The following is a 15000-nucleotide window of genomic DNA, read 5'->3' as shown; positions in this document are numbered from 1 at the left end:
GCAAAACCCACAGGGAACATTCGAATGTTATGGATTGAATGTGTGATCTTGTTTTGAAATATAGCGTCGAAGACACACACACACACACACACACACACACACACACACACACATATATATATATATATATATATATATATATATATATATATCTATATATATATATATATATGTGTGTGTGTGTGTGTGTGTGTGTGTGTGTGTGTGTATGTGTATGTGTGTGTAGTAATAAAAAATCAAGATAATGTAATTTCTTTTATATATTTCTAATTTAATCTGTACATTTATCAATATATTCATGGCTATGTAAACGAAAAGAATTTAAAAGCACATAACTTGAAAGCAGTATCAAACTCAGCTGAAAACTTCCAAAAAGTATGTAATCTTTAAACAGTAAATAAATTATCGGATAAAATTAAACATGTTTTTCTCACCGGCAACAAAACAACAACGTACAAAAAAATTGAAGATTTTTTTTTCTCCGAATCCGTCGACGTGAACTTCAGTCGTGTTCTGAAAACCTAAAAGACGATTTGTCTCCTATTGAATAGCCAAAGCCACGATTAGGTATTCGGAATAGTGAGAGAACCGGTGATCAGTTAAGCGCATTTTCCGAGCGTTCGAGTTGACGTAATGCGCAACCTTTTTCCTTTTCCTGGACGAGGAGACTGAATTAGTCAAGGATCGAGAATTCAAATCCTTCTTTGTCCTATAGGTGTGTTTGCTTTCCTTCGAGAAAAGATGCGTTATGGTCTAAGGCAATAAAAGTAGCGTTTATTCCAGTGATAAATATTATTATTATTATTATTATTATTATTATTATTATTATTATTATTATTATTATTATTATTTTTTTTTTTTTTTTTTTTTTTTTTTTTTTTTTTTTTTTTTTTTTTTTTTTTTTTTTTTTTTTTTTTTTTTTTTTTTTTTTTTTTTTGCTCTATCACAGTCCTCCAATTCGACTGGTGGTATTTATAGTGTGGGGTTCCGGGTTGCATCCTGCCTCCTTAGGAGTCCATCACTTTTCTTACTATGTGTGCCGTTTCTAGGATCACACTCTTCTGCATGAGGCCCGGAGCTACTTCAGCCTCTAGTTTTTCCAGATTCCTTTTCAGGGATCTTGGGATCGTGCCTAGTGCTCCTATGATTATGGGTACGATTTCCACTGGCATATCCCATATCCTTCTTATTTCTATTTTCAGATCTTGATACTTATCCATTTTTTCCCTCTCTTTCTCTTCAACTCTGGTGTCCCATGGTATTGCGACATCAATGAGTGATACTTTCTTCTTGACTTTGTCAATCAACGTCACGTCTGGTCTGTTTGCACGTATCACCCTATCCGTCCTGATACCATAGTCCCAGAGGATCTTTGCCTGATCGTTTTCTATCACTCCTTCAGGTTGGTGCTCGTACCACTTATTACTGCAAGGTAGCTGATGTTTCTTGCACAGGCTCCAGTGGAGGGCTTTTGCCACTGAATCATGCCTCTTTTTGTACTGGTTCTGTGCAAGTGCCGGGCATTCACTTGCTATGTGGTTTATGGTTTCATTTTTCATATTGCACTTCCTACATATGGGAGAGATGTTATTTCCGTCTATCATACTTTGAACATATCTGGTTCTTAGGGCCTGATCTTGTGCCGCTGTTATCATTCCTTCAGTTTCCTTCTTTAGCTCTCCCCTCTGTAGCCATTGCCAATTGTCATCGCTGGCTAGTTCTTTAGTCTGTCTCATGTATTGTCCGTGCATTGGTTTGTTGTGCCAGTCCTCTGTTCTTTCTGTCTTTCTCCTGTCTCTGTATATTTCTGGGTCTTCGTCTACTTTTATTAGTCCTTCTTCCCATGCACTCTTTAGCCACTCGTCTAACTGGTTTTCAGATATTGCCCCAGTGCTCTGTTTTCGATGTTGACGCAGTCCTCTATACTTAGTAGTCCTCTCCCTCCTTCCTTTCGTGTTATGTATAGTCTGTCCGTATTTGCTCTTGGGTGTGTAGTGCTTTGTGTATTGTCATTTGTTTCCGGGTTTTCTGATCTATGCTGCGGAGTTCTGCCTTCGTCCATTCCAGTATTCCTGCGCTGTATCTGATTACTGGCATGCCCATGTGTTTATGGCTTTTATCATATTTCCGGCGTTGAGTTTTGACTTGAGTATCGCCTTGAGTCTGCATATATTCTTTCCTGATCGTGTCCTTCATCTCTTGGTGTTTTATATCTCCTCCTTCCATTATTCCCAGGTATTTGTATCCTGTCTCATCTATGTGTTTGATGTTGCTCCCATCTGGTAGCTTTATCCCTTCAGTTCTCGTTACTTTGCCTTTTTGTATGTTGACTAAGGCGCATTTTTCTATTCCAAACTCCATCCTGATGTCCCCAGATACAATCCTTACAGTCTGGATTAGGGTATCTATTTCCTTGATGCTCTTACCATACAGCTTGATGTCGATTATTTATTATTATTATTATTATTATTATTATTATTATTATTATTATTATTATTATTATTATTACATTGATGTAGTTCCCAGGAAAATGTTCATTATTACTCTATAGAGAAGAGAGAGAGAGAGAGAGAGAGAGAGAGAGAGAGAGAGAGATTTTTCTATCTTAACAGATGACAGTACCTATCAACATTCTTCTCCTAATCAGTAAATTTAAAGTCAGAAACGAAAGCGACCAAATATTTGACCAAATGACGAAACTCCTCCCATTAAAGTTTTGCGTTAATTGATCTTCTGACATTCGTCTGGCGGCGCTGCTTTAAAAGAACCCCACAAATTTAGAGTTCCCGGACAATGGTCCTTATTGCTGCAACTGCATTACCGTATAAAAGACCTCTCCTGCTTGGGAATATATTGCTTTCAAATTTCTGAATATTTATATTATTTTATGATATTATGTTTTATGTTGGCAAGTTCGTTAGCAATGTATTTCTTTCATATTTCAGTATATTCATATTATTACAATGTTATAATGTTGGAAAGTCAGGATTCGGCTGAAATATAAGCACTCTCTCTCTCTCTCTCTCTCTCTCTCTCTCTCTCTCTCTCTCTCTGCTGCAAGCAATAAAAAGACAGTCAAGAGAATCTGTCAGTTGAGAATCGGCGTCTGAGTTTTTTTTTTTTTTTTTTTTAAACCAAATAAAAAGAAAACTGGAACATATTTACGAAGTTCCAGAGTTCTTTGTCGAAAACCGGGTGCTCCCAATCCCTGCAACAATATGGCGTCGGAGGAGGAATATCTGAAATCGCAATTTTTTTTTCTCTCTCTCTCTTCTTGAGCATCGCTGAGGAAAAAGTGGATCGTTGTATAGCGGCAAATTTGTATTCGACTCGACAATGTTCGCTGTTTTTTTTCTTTTTTTTTATGCCTGAAAGAAAGGAAAGTTGTTTCTTCTTACACGATGTGTCTGTGTATGTTTGTGTATGTACGCTTGTGCGCGCGTTTATTCGTAATTAGGAAGTTTATGTAGCTTTAAGAATATATTTATATGTGCGTGTCTGTGTATGTATGTAATGGAATGTATCCATATAGTGATTTTTCATGTCTGAAACAAAGATACCCAATTAATAATAATAAGTTCCATTATTAATCTCATCATCGTCCAACCCGGGCAACCTTTCTCACCAATACCAACTACAAAAGCCCAAACAATAAAGACACCTGACTCCTATTGAGGGATCCAGAGACGATGAAACACGGTTTTTATCAACGGAATTTCTTTTATAAAATAATTGCTATTTTCACTTGCGACTATAAGTCCAACAGTAGCTGTTATCATGAAAATAGTAATAAAAACCAACGTAATATTCTTTGCTATTTGATATAAACTAAAAATTCTCATAACCGGAGAGTTGTAGAATTTACACAGAAATGAGAGAGAGAGAGACTACATCTCAATCGCCTGGTCGTGGCTGATCGACTGACAGATTCAATCGTCAACAAGTCCTCGACTTGTCAACGACAAACGTCCCGATATACCGTTGAATATCAAATGAACCGTAAGTATTTAAATACTGCAGAACGTGAATTACTTCTAGTGCAGTAGAATTAATTACAAATTACGGAATTTCTGAAAGTCTTGTTACAAAGGCCGTAGTGTCATTGTGTAACTCAATTTCCCCTTGAATCTTTCAAACTGTTACATTTAGTGGGATGGTCCCTCAGTCTGCTTCCTTCTCTGATAATTCCTTTTTCAGCAATATGTAATTTTCTTTTATTGACTGACTGAATAATGCAAACTTGCGTCGCACATTTTTCTGAGTCGAGTATCGTTTTACAGTCATGGTTCTAGTTATTCTAGATTAAGAACAAAACTATGTTTAGTATACAGTTATCTTTAGACCGAAATATAATTAGTATACAGGCATTATGGGACAAAAATGTTGTTAATATAGATATTATAGGACCAAAAGATAATTAGTGTAGTTATCATATAGAACTTAATGAAAGACTGTCAACATAAAATTAAAAACAGGACAGAGGAAGAATGTTTAATTTTGAGTTTGAAAATAATGAAAGAAATTAAATTTGAAGGTAAATATTAATATATATGTACATATGTATGTATGTATGTATATATATATATATATATATATATATATATATATATATATATATATATATATATTATGTGTGTGTGTGTGAGTGTGTGTGTGTGTGTGTATGTGTGTGTGTTTGTGTGTGTCTGTGTTTAGATTCTAATCTACTTTCATATCCATAGAACTACATTTTCTAAATTTAGACCTGCATTTCAAATCGACAGTTCAATGATTACAAAGAAGACACTTTTGGCCTTGAGGGAAATCATTATATGGCCTAGAAAATGGGTCCTTCTATCTTCCCCTCACCTAACCTAGCCACTACGGAAACCTCCCCCAAAACCCCACCACTCCGAACGCTCCGAACATAACTGAAACCTTTGATGTGCCGCAGGTACCATTTAACAAAAGGAGGAGTAATTAGAATGGCCTTAATTGCATATCTCTCTCTCTCTCTCTCTCTCTCTCTCTCTCTCTCTCTCTCCTGTTAAAACAATAGTCTCGCCTCTGACATTCAATCTATATTTTAAGCCAATGGTCTTAACTCTGATATTCATTCTAAGCAACAGTATAGGTAAGACCTACTTACAACAGAGGTCAAGAATTGCATTACAGCCTTTTCATTCGGCTGCTCCTTTGAAGCTGAAGCCTCCAACACAAACTCTAAACAAGAGGAGGCAGATAAGAGATAAAAGAACACACACAAAGCATTGTTTACACAACTGCTGATGTCTTTAATATCTTTACGAATTTAGTTTGATACTTTGTTTAAAGAGAGAGAGAGAGAGAGAGAGAGAGAGAGAGAGAGAGAGAGAGAGAGAGAGAGAGAGAGAGAGAGAACTAACAAGGTATTGTTTGCCCGAGAGAGTCTTCTTGAATTTCCTTACGAATTTGTTTTTTTTCACTTTGTTTTCCTTGCTTTGTTTGTTATGTTGCTTTTTTTTTTATCCAGGTTAAGTACACTATGAGATTAGGTTGTTCATGCGTTGTATGAGTTTATACAATGTTATGTGAAGTATAAATAAATGGAAAATGTATACCGTATATAATCTCTCTCTCTCTCTCTCTCTCTCTCTCTCTCTCTCTCTCTCTCTCTCTCTCTCACGGTTGTATACGAGTGAACACTTAAATAATGATTTGACGCATTTCGTTTAAAAAAAACACGTATGAATCATTAGAAATTATTTACCTTCGCAAAGTAGAATTTTCGAAGACTGACTGCGATAGAAGAGGCTCATAAATCTTGTAGCCAGCTTTAAAAGCTTCCAAAGTAATGAATGAAACGGCTAGAATACATCACCTATGACTGATGGTTCTTCGCTGCTTTGTCTTTCGTTTGAAAATATATACTGGTATTTGTGGAGTAAAAAATTATTTATGCGAATCAGCATTTTCAAATGAGATACCTTTGTAATTTCTCACAGGGTATTCTTAGGGTAAAGCACACTATTGTGAAATAAATATCATAAATATGTTGTAAACTTATCAATCACATGTCACAAACAGTATATTTAATCATGAACACTTGTTTGCAAATTATCATGTACATGTTATAAACATTATATTAAATTATAAACACTTGTTCGCGACGTATCAAGTGCATGCCAATAACATGGTGAAAACAATTGATCGAATGTAAACGACAAATGCTGAACAATCTCATGACGCACTGTTTAGGACTACCATCAAGTCGTTGACTTGTATTCAACTCGTTTGTGAAATACCACAAATTTCTTCAGCCGCTCTATCCATAGTAGTGAATAAAATGCAAAATTCCCCAGAGAAATTCTTTTCCTTCTACCGAGGAATATTTCGGGAACGCAATATCCTCAGTTGCCTCAGAGGTTTTTTGGGAATGTCAGGGGCTCCCTTAAGAAATCGATCTCCTTCATACTTTCGCGTAATTTATTATTTTCCATTGAGACATATGTTAGGAATTCACATGAACACAGTAGTCTTCTTGTTAGGCGATACTAAAGAGTATTTGTATGCAGATAATAGTTATTATCACTGTACGTCAAATTTATGTAAAAATGTGTCAAAATAAATTAATTATGGTAATAAATGATAGTAATCTTAATTTATCACTGTGTGCATACACATCTGTTATTAATGAAGATATACATAACATACACACACACACGCACACACACACATATATACTATATATATATATATATATATCATATATATATATATATATATATATATATATATATATATATATATATATATATATATATATATATATAATGTGAGTATGTTAATCCTATGGTGAAAGCAAAATAAAGCTGGAATAAAACTATACCAAAATTCTCAACTAAAAGATAAAAACTAATGTAGTAAACTCGTGACAACTTTCTTATTGTATCAAAAAATGGTTTTCAAACCCCAGGCATTGAAAAAGTCTTTCCAATAGTAATCTCCTGAAATATACATATTGTTTGATTAATTGGTCTTAGGTCCTAAAATATTTCTAAATATGTTTGTTTTCCTAGAGTTACAAAAACATTGTTACTTGCATCCACAACACCTCAAAGGAAATAATAGTTAATGCTTTTTCTATAATTTTTATATAACTTTATTCCTAGCATCAAATGTTACCATTGTATTCAGGCACTGTTATTTATAGGAATACCTTTTAGCATGACATCAGTTGATAGCCTCGCCATCAATTCTACTCATAGTTATTCGTAGTTCTTTGCTTGTCATATATTCTGTTCAAGAACCCACAATAATAATTTTTTATTTAAGTTTTTTGGCTGATAGATCCAATGTGGTTTTTGTATCATATGCAAAGGAAATCTAAAGGCTATGGTTATCATTAGAAATTAGATTAACAAGAGGACACAGTTTCGGAGCAAAATTATTCGAAATGTAAGAATTTGAAAATGACATCTGTGCTGTCAGCTGATAGCAATATTATTGCGCTATCTACAAAAAGAACGAAAAAAAAAAAATATTTTATGTTCTCCTTCCTTTACGCCTCTCTCTCTCTCTCTAAGAGCTTGTGATACATGATTAATGATTAAAAAATCATTTTTTTTGAAAATAAGTTGAGGGCTTTGAACCCGTTGAGGTGTCCTTGGCTGTTGGCTGTAAATGTATTGATAAATAACGAAATTCGATGTAAGAAAGAAGAGATAAGAAGAGATAAGAATTGCAAGCAAACGAAGACCTACAAATAGGAACACTTGCAAATATGTAAAACAGACAGTCAATATTGGTGTCCTTCAAACCCTTTTCCCTTTTGTGGTATACGTTCAAATAAGAGAGAGAGAGAAGAGAGAGAGAAGAGACGAGAGAGAGAGAGGAGAGAGGAGAGAGAGACAGAGGACAGAGAGAGAGAGACAGACAGAGAGAGAGACAGAGAGAGAGACCAACTCGAGAAAGGGAAAAACTGGTCTCAACAGGTCTGAGATTCTGCACCTTCAGCCTTGATGAAATGTCGAGCTTTCCTGACAAATAATACCAACTCCGATGCGGTTTTAAAATCGTAAGGAGAAAACAGGATATACGCTTTGAAGAGGAACTGAGATATCTGTCCTGAAATATGAATATATTTGACGTGTTTGCATCAGAGTCCACCCCCCCCCCATACTCTCTTCTCTCTCTCTCTCTCTCTCTCTCTATCTCTCCTCGCTCTCTCTCTCTCTGTGGGATTCTCGTGACGTAAAGGTCATACTTCATGGATTTTGAGGTCATTTGGTTGTGTACATTTTTTCTGATCCTACATTTTATTATTAGTTACGATAATAATCTAACGAGACATAATTTATTATTATTATTATTATTTTTTATTTTTTTTTTTTGTCTGTCAGTCCTCCAATTCGACAGGTTCCAGTGGAGGGCTTTTGCCACTGAATCATGCCTCTTTTTTGTACTGGTTCTGTGCAAGTTCCGGACATTCGCTTGCTATTATTAAATTATTATTATTAATTATTATTATTATTATTATTATTTTATTATTATTAGAATTATTATTATTATTATTATTATTATTATTAGCGAAAAGGCTTATAAGCCAAAAAAATTAAATAAAATGCACAAACTGTGGACAAGGAAAATCTGTCAAGTGGAAAACAGAGAGAGAGAGAGAGAGAGAGAGAGGAGAGAGAGAGAGAGAGAGAGAGACTAATACAGCCTGCTACATTTTATGAAAGCTTGCTTGCATAAACTGAAGTTCCATTTGTAAAAATAAAAACAAGACGTTAGGAGCTAATTAACAAATCTAATTTTCAATAAAATGATATTTTTAATTATGACAAAATAAGAATATAATTTCCTAAACTCGGATTAACTCTTAAATTCTATCGGCGTCTTCACCGCTCTTTCAAAGAAGAGCTAATCTCCAGGTTCTTCTCTCAGAATTTATCTCTCTCCGAAGTCTTCGTTAACCTGTTTGTGATATGTATGCATTAAGGGTCCAGGTTTTGTGCATCTAATAATTTTATTATATATATTTTCTATTTATTTGTCAATTGTTTACTTTATTTTTTTTTAATAATTGATATATTCTTTCTGGATTTCCCATTAACTTATGTTACTTCTTTCAAAAGAAATCAGACCATATTCTTTGGAAGGTCGAACTTCAAGTTGATGACTCCTGTAGGCTTGGTCCACAAGAGTAAGGTTCATCTTCTGACTAATAATAATAATAATAATAATAATAATAATAATAATAATAATAATAATAATAACTTGTTTCATTGAGACTAAATTAAATAATAGAACATAAATTCCATGCATCAAAGTGCTAACATATGAGATACAATCAAAGCCTTAGGTGACAAGGAAAAAATATTTGGATTTTGTAAAGAAAAATAAAATTTTTGCTGTTGCCCATATCAACTTACAACTTTCATAAGCTGTCACGCATGTTTCAAAACTGCCAAAAGTCAAAATACTCAGGTATGAGGGAAGAAAGCGAAAGCGAAAGTTGTGTCAACAAATATTTGGGGAACCTGAGTGAGATAGAAGGGAGGTCAACTTTATCCTAAGATAAAGTGCATAGTTCTGCCTTTTATTGAGAGTAGCATTTTCATCATCCTTTGATTCCTGTAGCGTCGAAGATTCTTTCATAGAAATGAATTCCAGTCTGAGGCTGTTCAGAGAAAAACAATCTAAAAAAAAGAAAACTTTCATGGAAAATAATGTTTTGTAAAGGTTTATATAGTTTGACTCTGCAAAATAAATTTTGTATAGCATTGTTATGGAGACTAATAAATGGACTTTTGCCACATGATGCAATGAAGAGCATTTTACTGTGGGTCTCTCATGAGGAGAGATGAAAACTAAATTGCAAATAGAATACTTACTTGGTCCAGTATTCAATTTAGTTTGATTTATATTTATTTACATATATTGTTTTTTTTTTTTTTTTTTTTTTTTTTTTTTTTTTTGTTTTTTTGGGTTTTTTTTGTATATAGTACAAAGTGAATATTACTTCAGTGCTCTTAGGCAGACTCCACACAATAGAAAAGCATGTTATAAACACAAGTCGTCAACTTATTGCTCACAGCAAGGCGTAGACCCTTTGTAAGATCCCTTCGGTCAGTGTAAATAATCTCTCTTTCTCAGCTCAATCCCCAGTCGGGTCGATGTTTTGAATGAGCCATCTACAGCTGCTTCAAAGGCTCATTTCATTACCTTTGGCGAATTTTTATGGATACATGCCCATCCTGCAATTTTATGCTTTCCTCGGATATATGCCCATCCTGACTCAAACCCTCCTATTTTTCCAGTCTTGACTCAGCGAGCGAGTTGGGCTGGGCTTCATCCTCTCCCCACTCCCCAATCCCCCACCCCAAACTCCTTGGCTATGAACCATTACCAATGATAGCTAAGTTTCAAATTGCCCATAATATACTTCCACCATATCCCTTAAGATAAAAGAACCTCCTTAAGTTCTCAAACTTTGCCTTAGGCCTTTGCAAAATCTGCTGAAATATGTAGAGGCTATTTTAATTTTTCAGCATTGCAGCAATGTAGTACAACATTACTTAAAAGAAAATCTCTCTCTCTCTCTCTCTCCTCTCTGCTCTCTCTCTCTCTCTCTCTCTTCTCTCTCGCTCTCTCTCCTCTCTCTCTCCTGCTCTCTCCTCTCTCTCGGAACGTTACGGCAAGTGAAAAGAAAGCAAAATGATTTTAGGTATTTGAACCCATCTTTCCACACAATAGATAAACAAATAAAGAAACGAAAAACTTTATATGCTATTTACATACAAATTTTGTACAGTTTTGAAGATTTATTTCCTGCCATTTTCGTCCCTTTATGATAAATTATCACGTTTATACACGCTTCTCTCACACAGGATTAAAATGGTATTTTCTTCTTAATAATAAAAGACCAGACATTTATAACCTTCGCAGAGGAATCCCAGCTTAATATCTATACGTAATAAAGGCTATTTTACAATGAAAGTAGATAAATGGGGAATAAAATGACACATCATAAAGACTTGATTGTGGGAATATGGAAATAGCCTCCATTCATTTTCCTTTATGTTTATGTAATTCCAGTGATTACCTAAATTCTTCCCTATGAAGGAAATAATTTGTTCCTTCCCTGACTTAATGTGCGGAAATTGTGATGTGAAAGGGTAAACATGAATTTAACAGATTTATTCAAGGAAAATTATCTTTCCTACTTTGATCATTTGTCAAATAGAAGGATAACGTTGCTCTGAATTTGTAATACAAAATTGTACCCAAATTTCCAATTATCTTCATTATTATTATTTTATTATTATTATTATTATTATTATTATTATTATTATTATTATTATTATTATTATTATCCAGAAGATTAATCCTATTCATATGGAAAAAAACCAAATAACCCATTAAATTGAAATTGATTGTTCCAAAGACTATGGTATTCATTTGAAAGAATTAAGAGAAGCTAATAGAAAATACAAAAAGAAAAGATAATTTGTTAGAAAATGAAAAGCAAATTAACTCTATATAGAAAAAAAGGGATAAAAATGTAGGTAAATTCCAGAATTCAAGAAGAATCTCTTAGGGTAGTAATACATTGCATCTTCGCTGAAACTCTAGAGATCCCAATTGCACAAAAAAAGTACGTGATCCTATTAGCGGAGAGCCAGAAGTATCCTGAACTTCCTAAATATCCAGGGTCTTTAGGACTTTTTAAAATCAAGATAAGATACCATTTACTATTATCTAGTTTTTTTTTTTTTTTTTTTTTTTTTGTGGGGGGGGGATGGGGGGGGGGGGGGGGGTCCTCGGAACTGGAGTTCCAAAAAAACAAGTATTTAAGTCACTGAATTTAATGAAGTCACAGAAATTCTTCTACAAACAAAGCTGACAAGGTTCATCAATTATTGACGTATACCGCATTGCTATTAATGATTATTCATTATCTTGATTGCGGGGAGCATCATGAATAAGTAATTATCCCTGACAAATGGTATTTGTATTTGCTAGAAATGTTTCCCTTTGGAAAGCGAGAAAATTATTCGTTTGTGAGAATTATTTAATTATTTGTTGAATTCGAATGAGAGAGAGAGAGACAGACAGACAGACAGACAGACAGACAGAGACAAGTCGAAAGAGAGTGACGGAGGCAAAGACAGAAAGGGAAAGGACGGAAGAGAGAGAGAGAAAGAAGCGAAGAAGAGGAGGAGGAGGAGGAGGAGGAGGAGGAGGAGGACGACGACGACGACGACGACGACGACAGATAGACAGACAGACATACAGACAGACAGACAGAGAGAAAGAAAGAGACGGAGGCAGAGACAGAACGTGGGGAAAAGAGAGAGGATGAGGAAAGAGAGTCTTCCATTGATGGCAGAAACAGTTCTTGGTAGATAAGAATAAACATTGACATATGATTATCCGTCTCCCTACATAAACTTGTACTTACTCTATACCATTTTTAACGTCATCAAATCGCTACATTTGTAAATATTTGCACCTTCATATTTTTTTTTTTTTATGTAACTTATCTCAAACAAACGAGTATGTAATTTTTTTGTCTGCGTAAATACTTTGCAGATTAACTTTCTACCTCCATAAATAACTTTCAAATTAAGTTCAACCGTATATGAGAAAGTTCCAGTCATCTTAAATTATCAGAATAAGAAAATGAAGAACAAAATAATTTTACTTTGATAATATAGATTTATCTGACCATATAAAAAAATTAAGGCACAACAGAATTCCCCAAATAAAGGCCAAGGAACACCCAGCTCTGGGGAAAGTGCAGAGGAGGTAAGAGGATAGTCTGCTTTTATCATAACAGTTGTTTCACGTGAGAATTTTACTTGAAAGATTGTAAATGTATCATAATTACCACACGTTATTATTATTATTCAGATGATGAACCCTATTCATATGGAAAAAGCCCGCGTGGGCCACTGACTTCAAATTCAAGCTTCCAAACAATATGGTATTCATCTTGTCATAACATTTATTTTACTAAAAGGTTGTAAACACGGCATTGTCATATCGCCCTATCTTTTCCTAGATTTATGTCTTTAATATAATTCTGAAAAATGACAACTCAAGCATTATCGAGTCTGTGTTAACAGGTAATCTGATATCACTGTAAATAGGCGTTAAAATTTGAGCAGTAAATTTTATACTACTCTGGGAATTGATACTAAAATCTGAGCAAACTCAAACAAATAATGGCAAAATGATTTAAGATTAGGTTCTTTGACCTATAACACCATTTCCTTGCTTTGATTTTTATGTTTCTCTATCAACAGTTTTGTCCTCTTTAGAACTAAGCTATGCCGTTCCAAATAATATTCTCGTCACACATACACACACACACACACACACACACACACACACACACACTTGCTGTACCAACATGTTGAACTTAGATTGTTAATGTTATCTCTGTTGAATAAGATTATCATGCACATAAGAGCTTTTATGCAACAAACTCAGCAGAGGTATTCTACATCGTAACCTTCATGATTACTTTCGTTAAATTAAAATTACTCATATTTCACGTTATTTCACAGACTTCAAACAAAAAACTCAAAAAAATTTACTGAAATTTAGTTTTCCTTTTATTTACATATCTTAAATCTTTCCCCTTTGACTAACTAATAATAGGATTCAGCTTGGCAAAATATATATCACAAAGCTTAATTACGGAAAACGAACGACTGACAATACAGAGGGTCGTCGAGGGACTACAGCCTGTCAAAAAGGAGATTAGGTCGAGCAAGGGCGAATAATGGAGATTAAAGGAGATTAATGGCTGAGGCTCTCTCTCTCTCTCTCTCTCTCTCTCTCTCTCAATCTCTCTCTCTCTCTCTCTCTCTCTCAAACATCCTTGTGCAATGGACCTCTTAACTTCTATCAGGATATGAGGATGTCACCGAATAAGCTCGTCCTCCGCCCCAACTTCATCTCAACGTTTCTCAACGACATTATCTGTGGAAGGGAGAGGAAACAACCTTTATTCTTTCAACGCAAAAGCCAAGTTCCCTCTCTTCTTCTTCTTCTTCTTCTTCTTCTTATTGTTCTTCTTCTTCCGTGGAACAGCCTGGAAAATATTCCATTATCTTGCGCCTCATTACTGAAGTTAACCTCCCAATAAGTTTCGGGGTCTTTTGAAAGAAAAGGGGTCTTAGGCGTTGTCATGGTACAAGAAGTTATTATAGTATATATATATATATATATATATATATATATATATATATATATATATATATTATATATATATATATATATATATATATATATATATATATATATATATATATATATATATATATATATATATATATATATTACATATTAAGATAAATTAATTGATACACAGATGGTTAAATAAACGACAAGTGATTGGACAAATACGAATCAACTTATGAAACTCTCACTGCATGTATTATTACATTTACTATCAGCCCAGCAGCGAATAAATTCATCACTTCATCAAAGGCATAATTAAATGTATTGATTCAATGAACAAGGAAGCCATCGAATGGAGGGGAAACTTTCCTCTTTATATTTGATGATAATTCATATTCCCAAAGGAATCACTGATATTCATTATTAATTATTCGTTTCCATGCAAGACCGTAGGGAGTGAAAGGAGGGACATAGAGATAAAGAGAGGAAATTATAATTTGTTTCCTGTCTTTCTTTAAAATGTATAAAACTTGAGGATGCATAGAGAGAGAGAGAGAGAGAGAGAGAGAGAGAGAGAGAGAGAGAGAGAGAGAAACAAATAGGGAAAGGGTGAAAATTATGGAGAGAGAGAGAGAGAGAGAGAGAGAGAGAGAGAGAGAGAGAGAGAGAGAGAGAGAGATTCGAGTGAAGTGAATGTGTTCACTTTGATTTTCATATGTTCTCAGTTCGATATTGATCGTGCTAAATTGCACCTCTGAGTAAAGAAAGTTCCATTTCTTTCTTTACCTTTAACTTTCTTTAGGGAAGAGAGGACTTTTTTACAGGAGTAATTCTCATTGCCAT

Source organism: Macrobrachium nipponense, chromosome 1 (assembly GCF_015104395.2).
Source record: "Macrobrachium nipponense isolate FS-2020 chromosome 1, ASM1510439v2, whole genome shotgun sequence".
NCBI lineage: Eukaryota > Metazoa > Arthropoda > Malacostraca > Decapoda > Palaemonidae > Macrobrachium > Macrobrachium nipponense.
The sequence above is the reverse complement of the archived record's forward strand: the minus strand, read 5'-3'. Positions refer to the sequence as shown.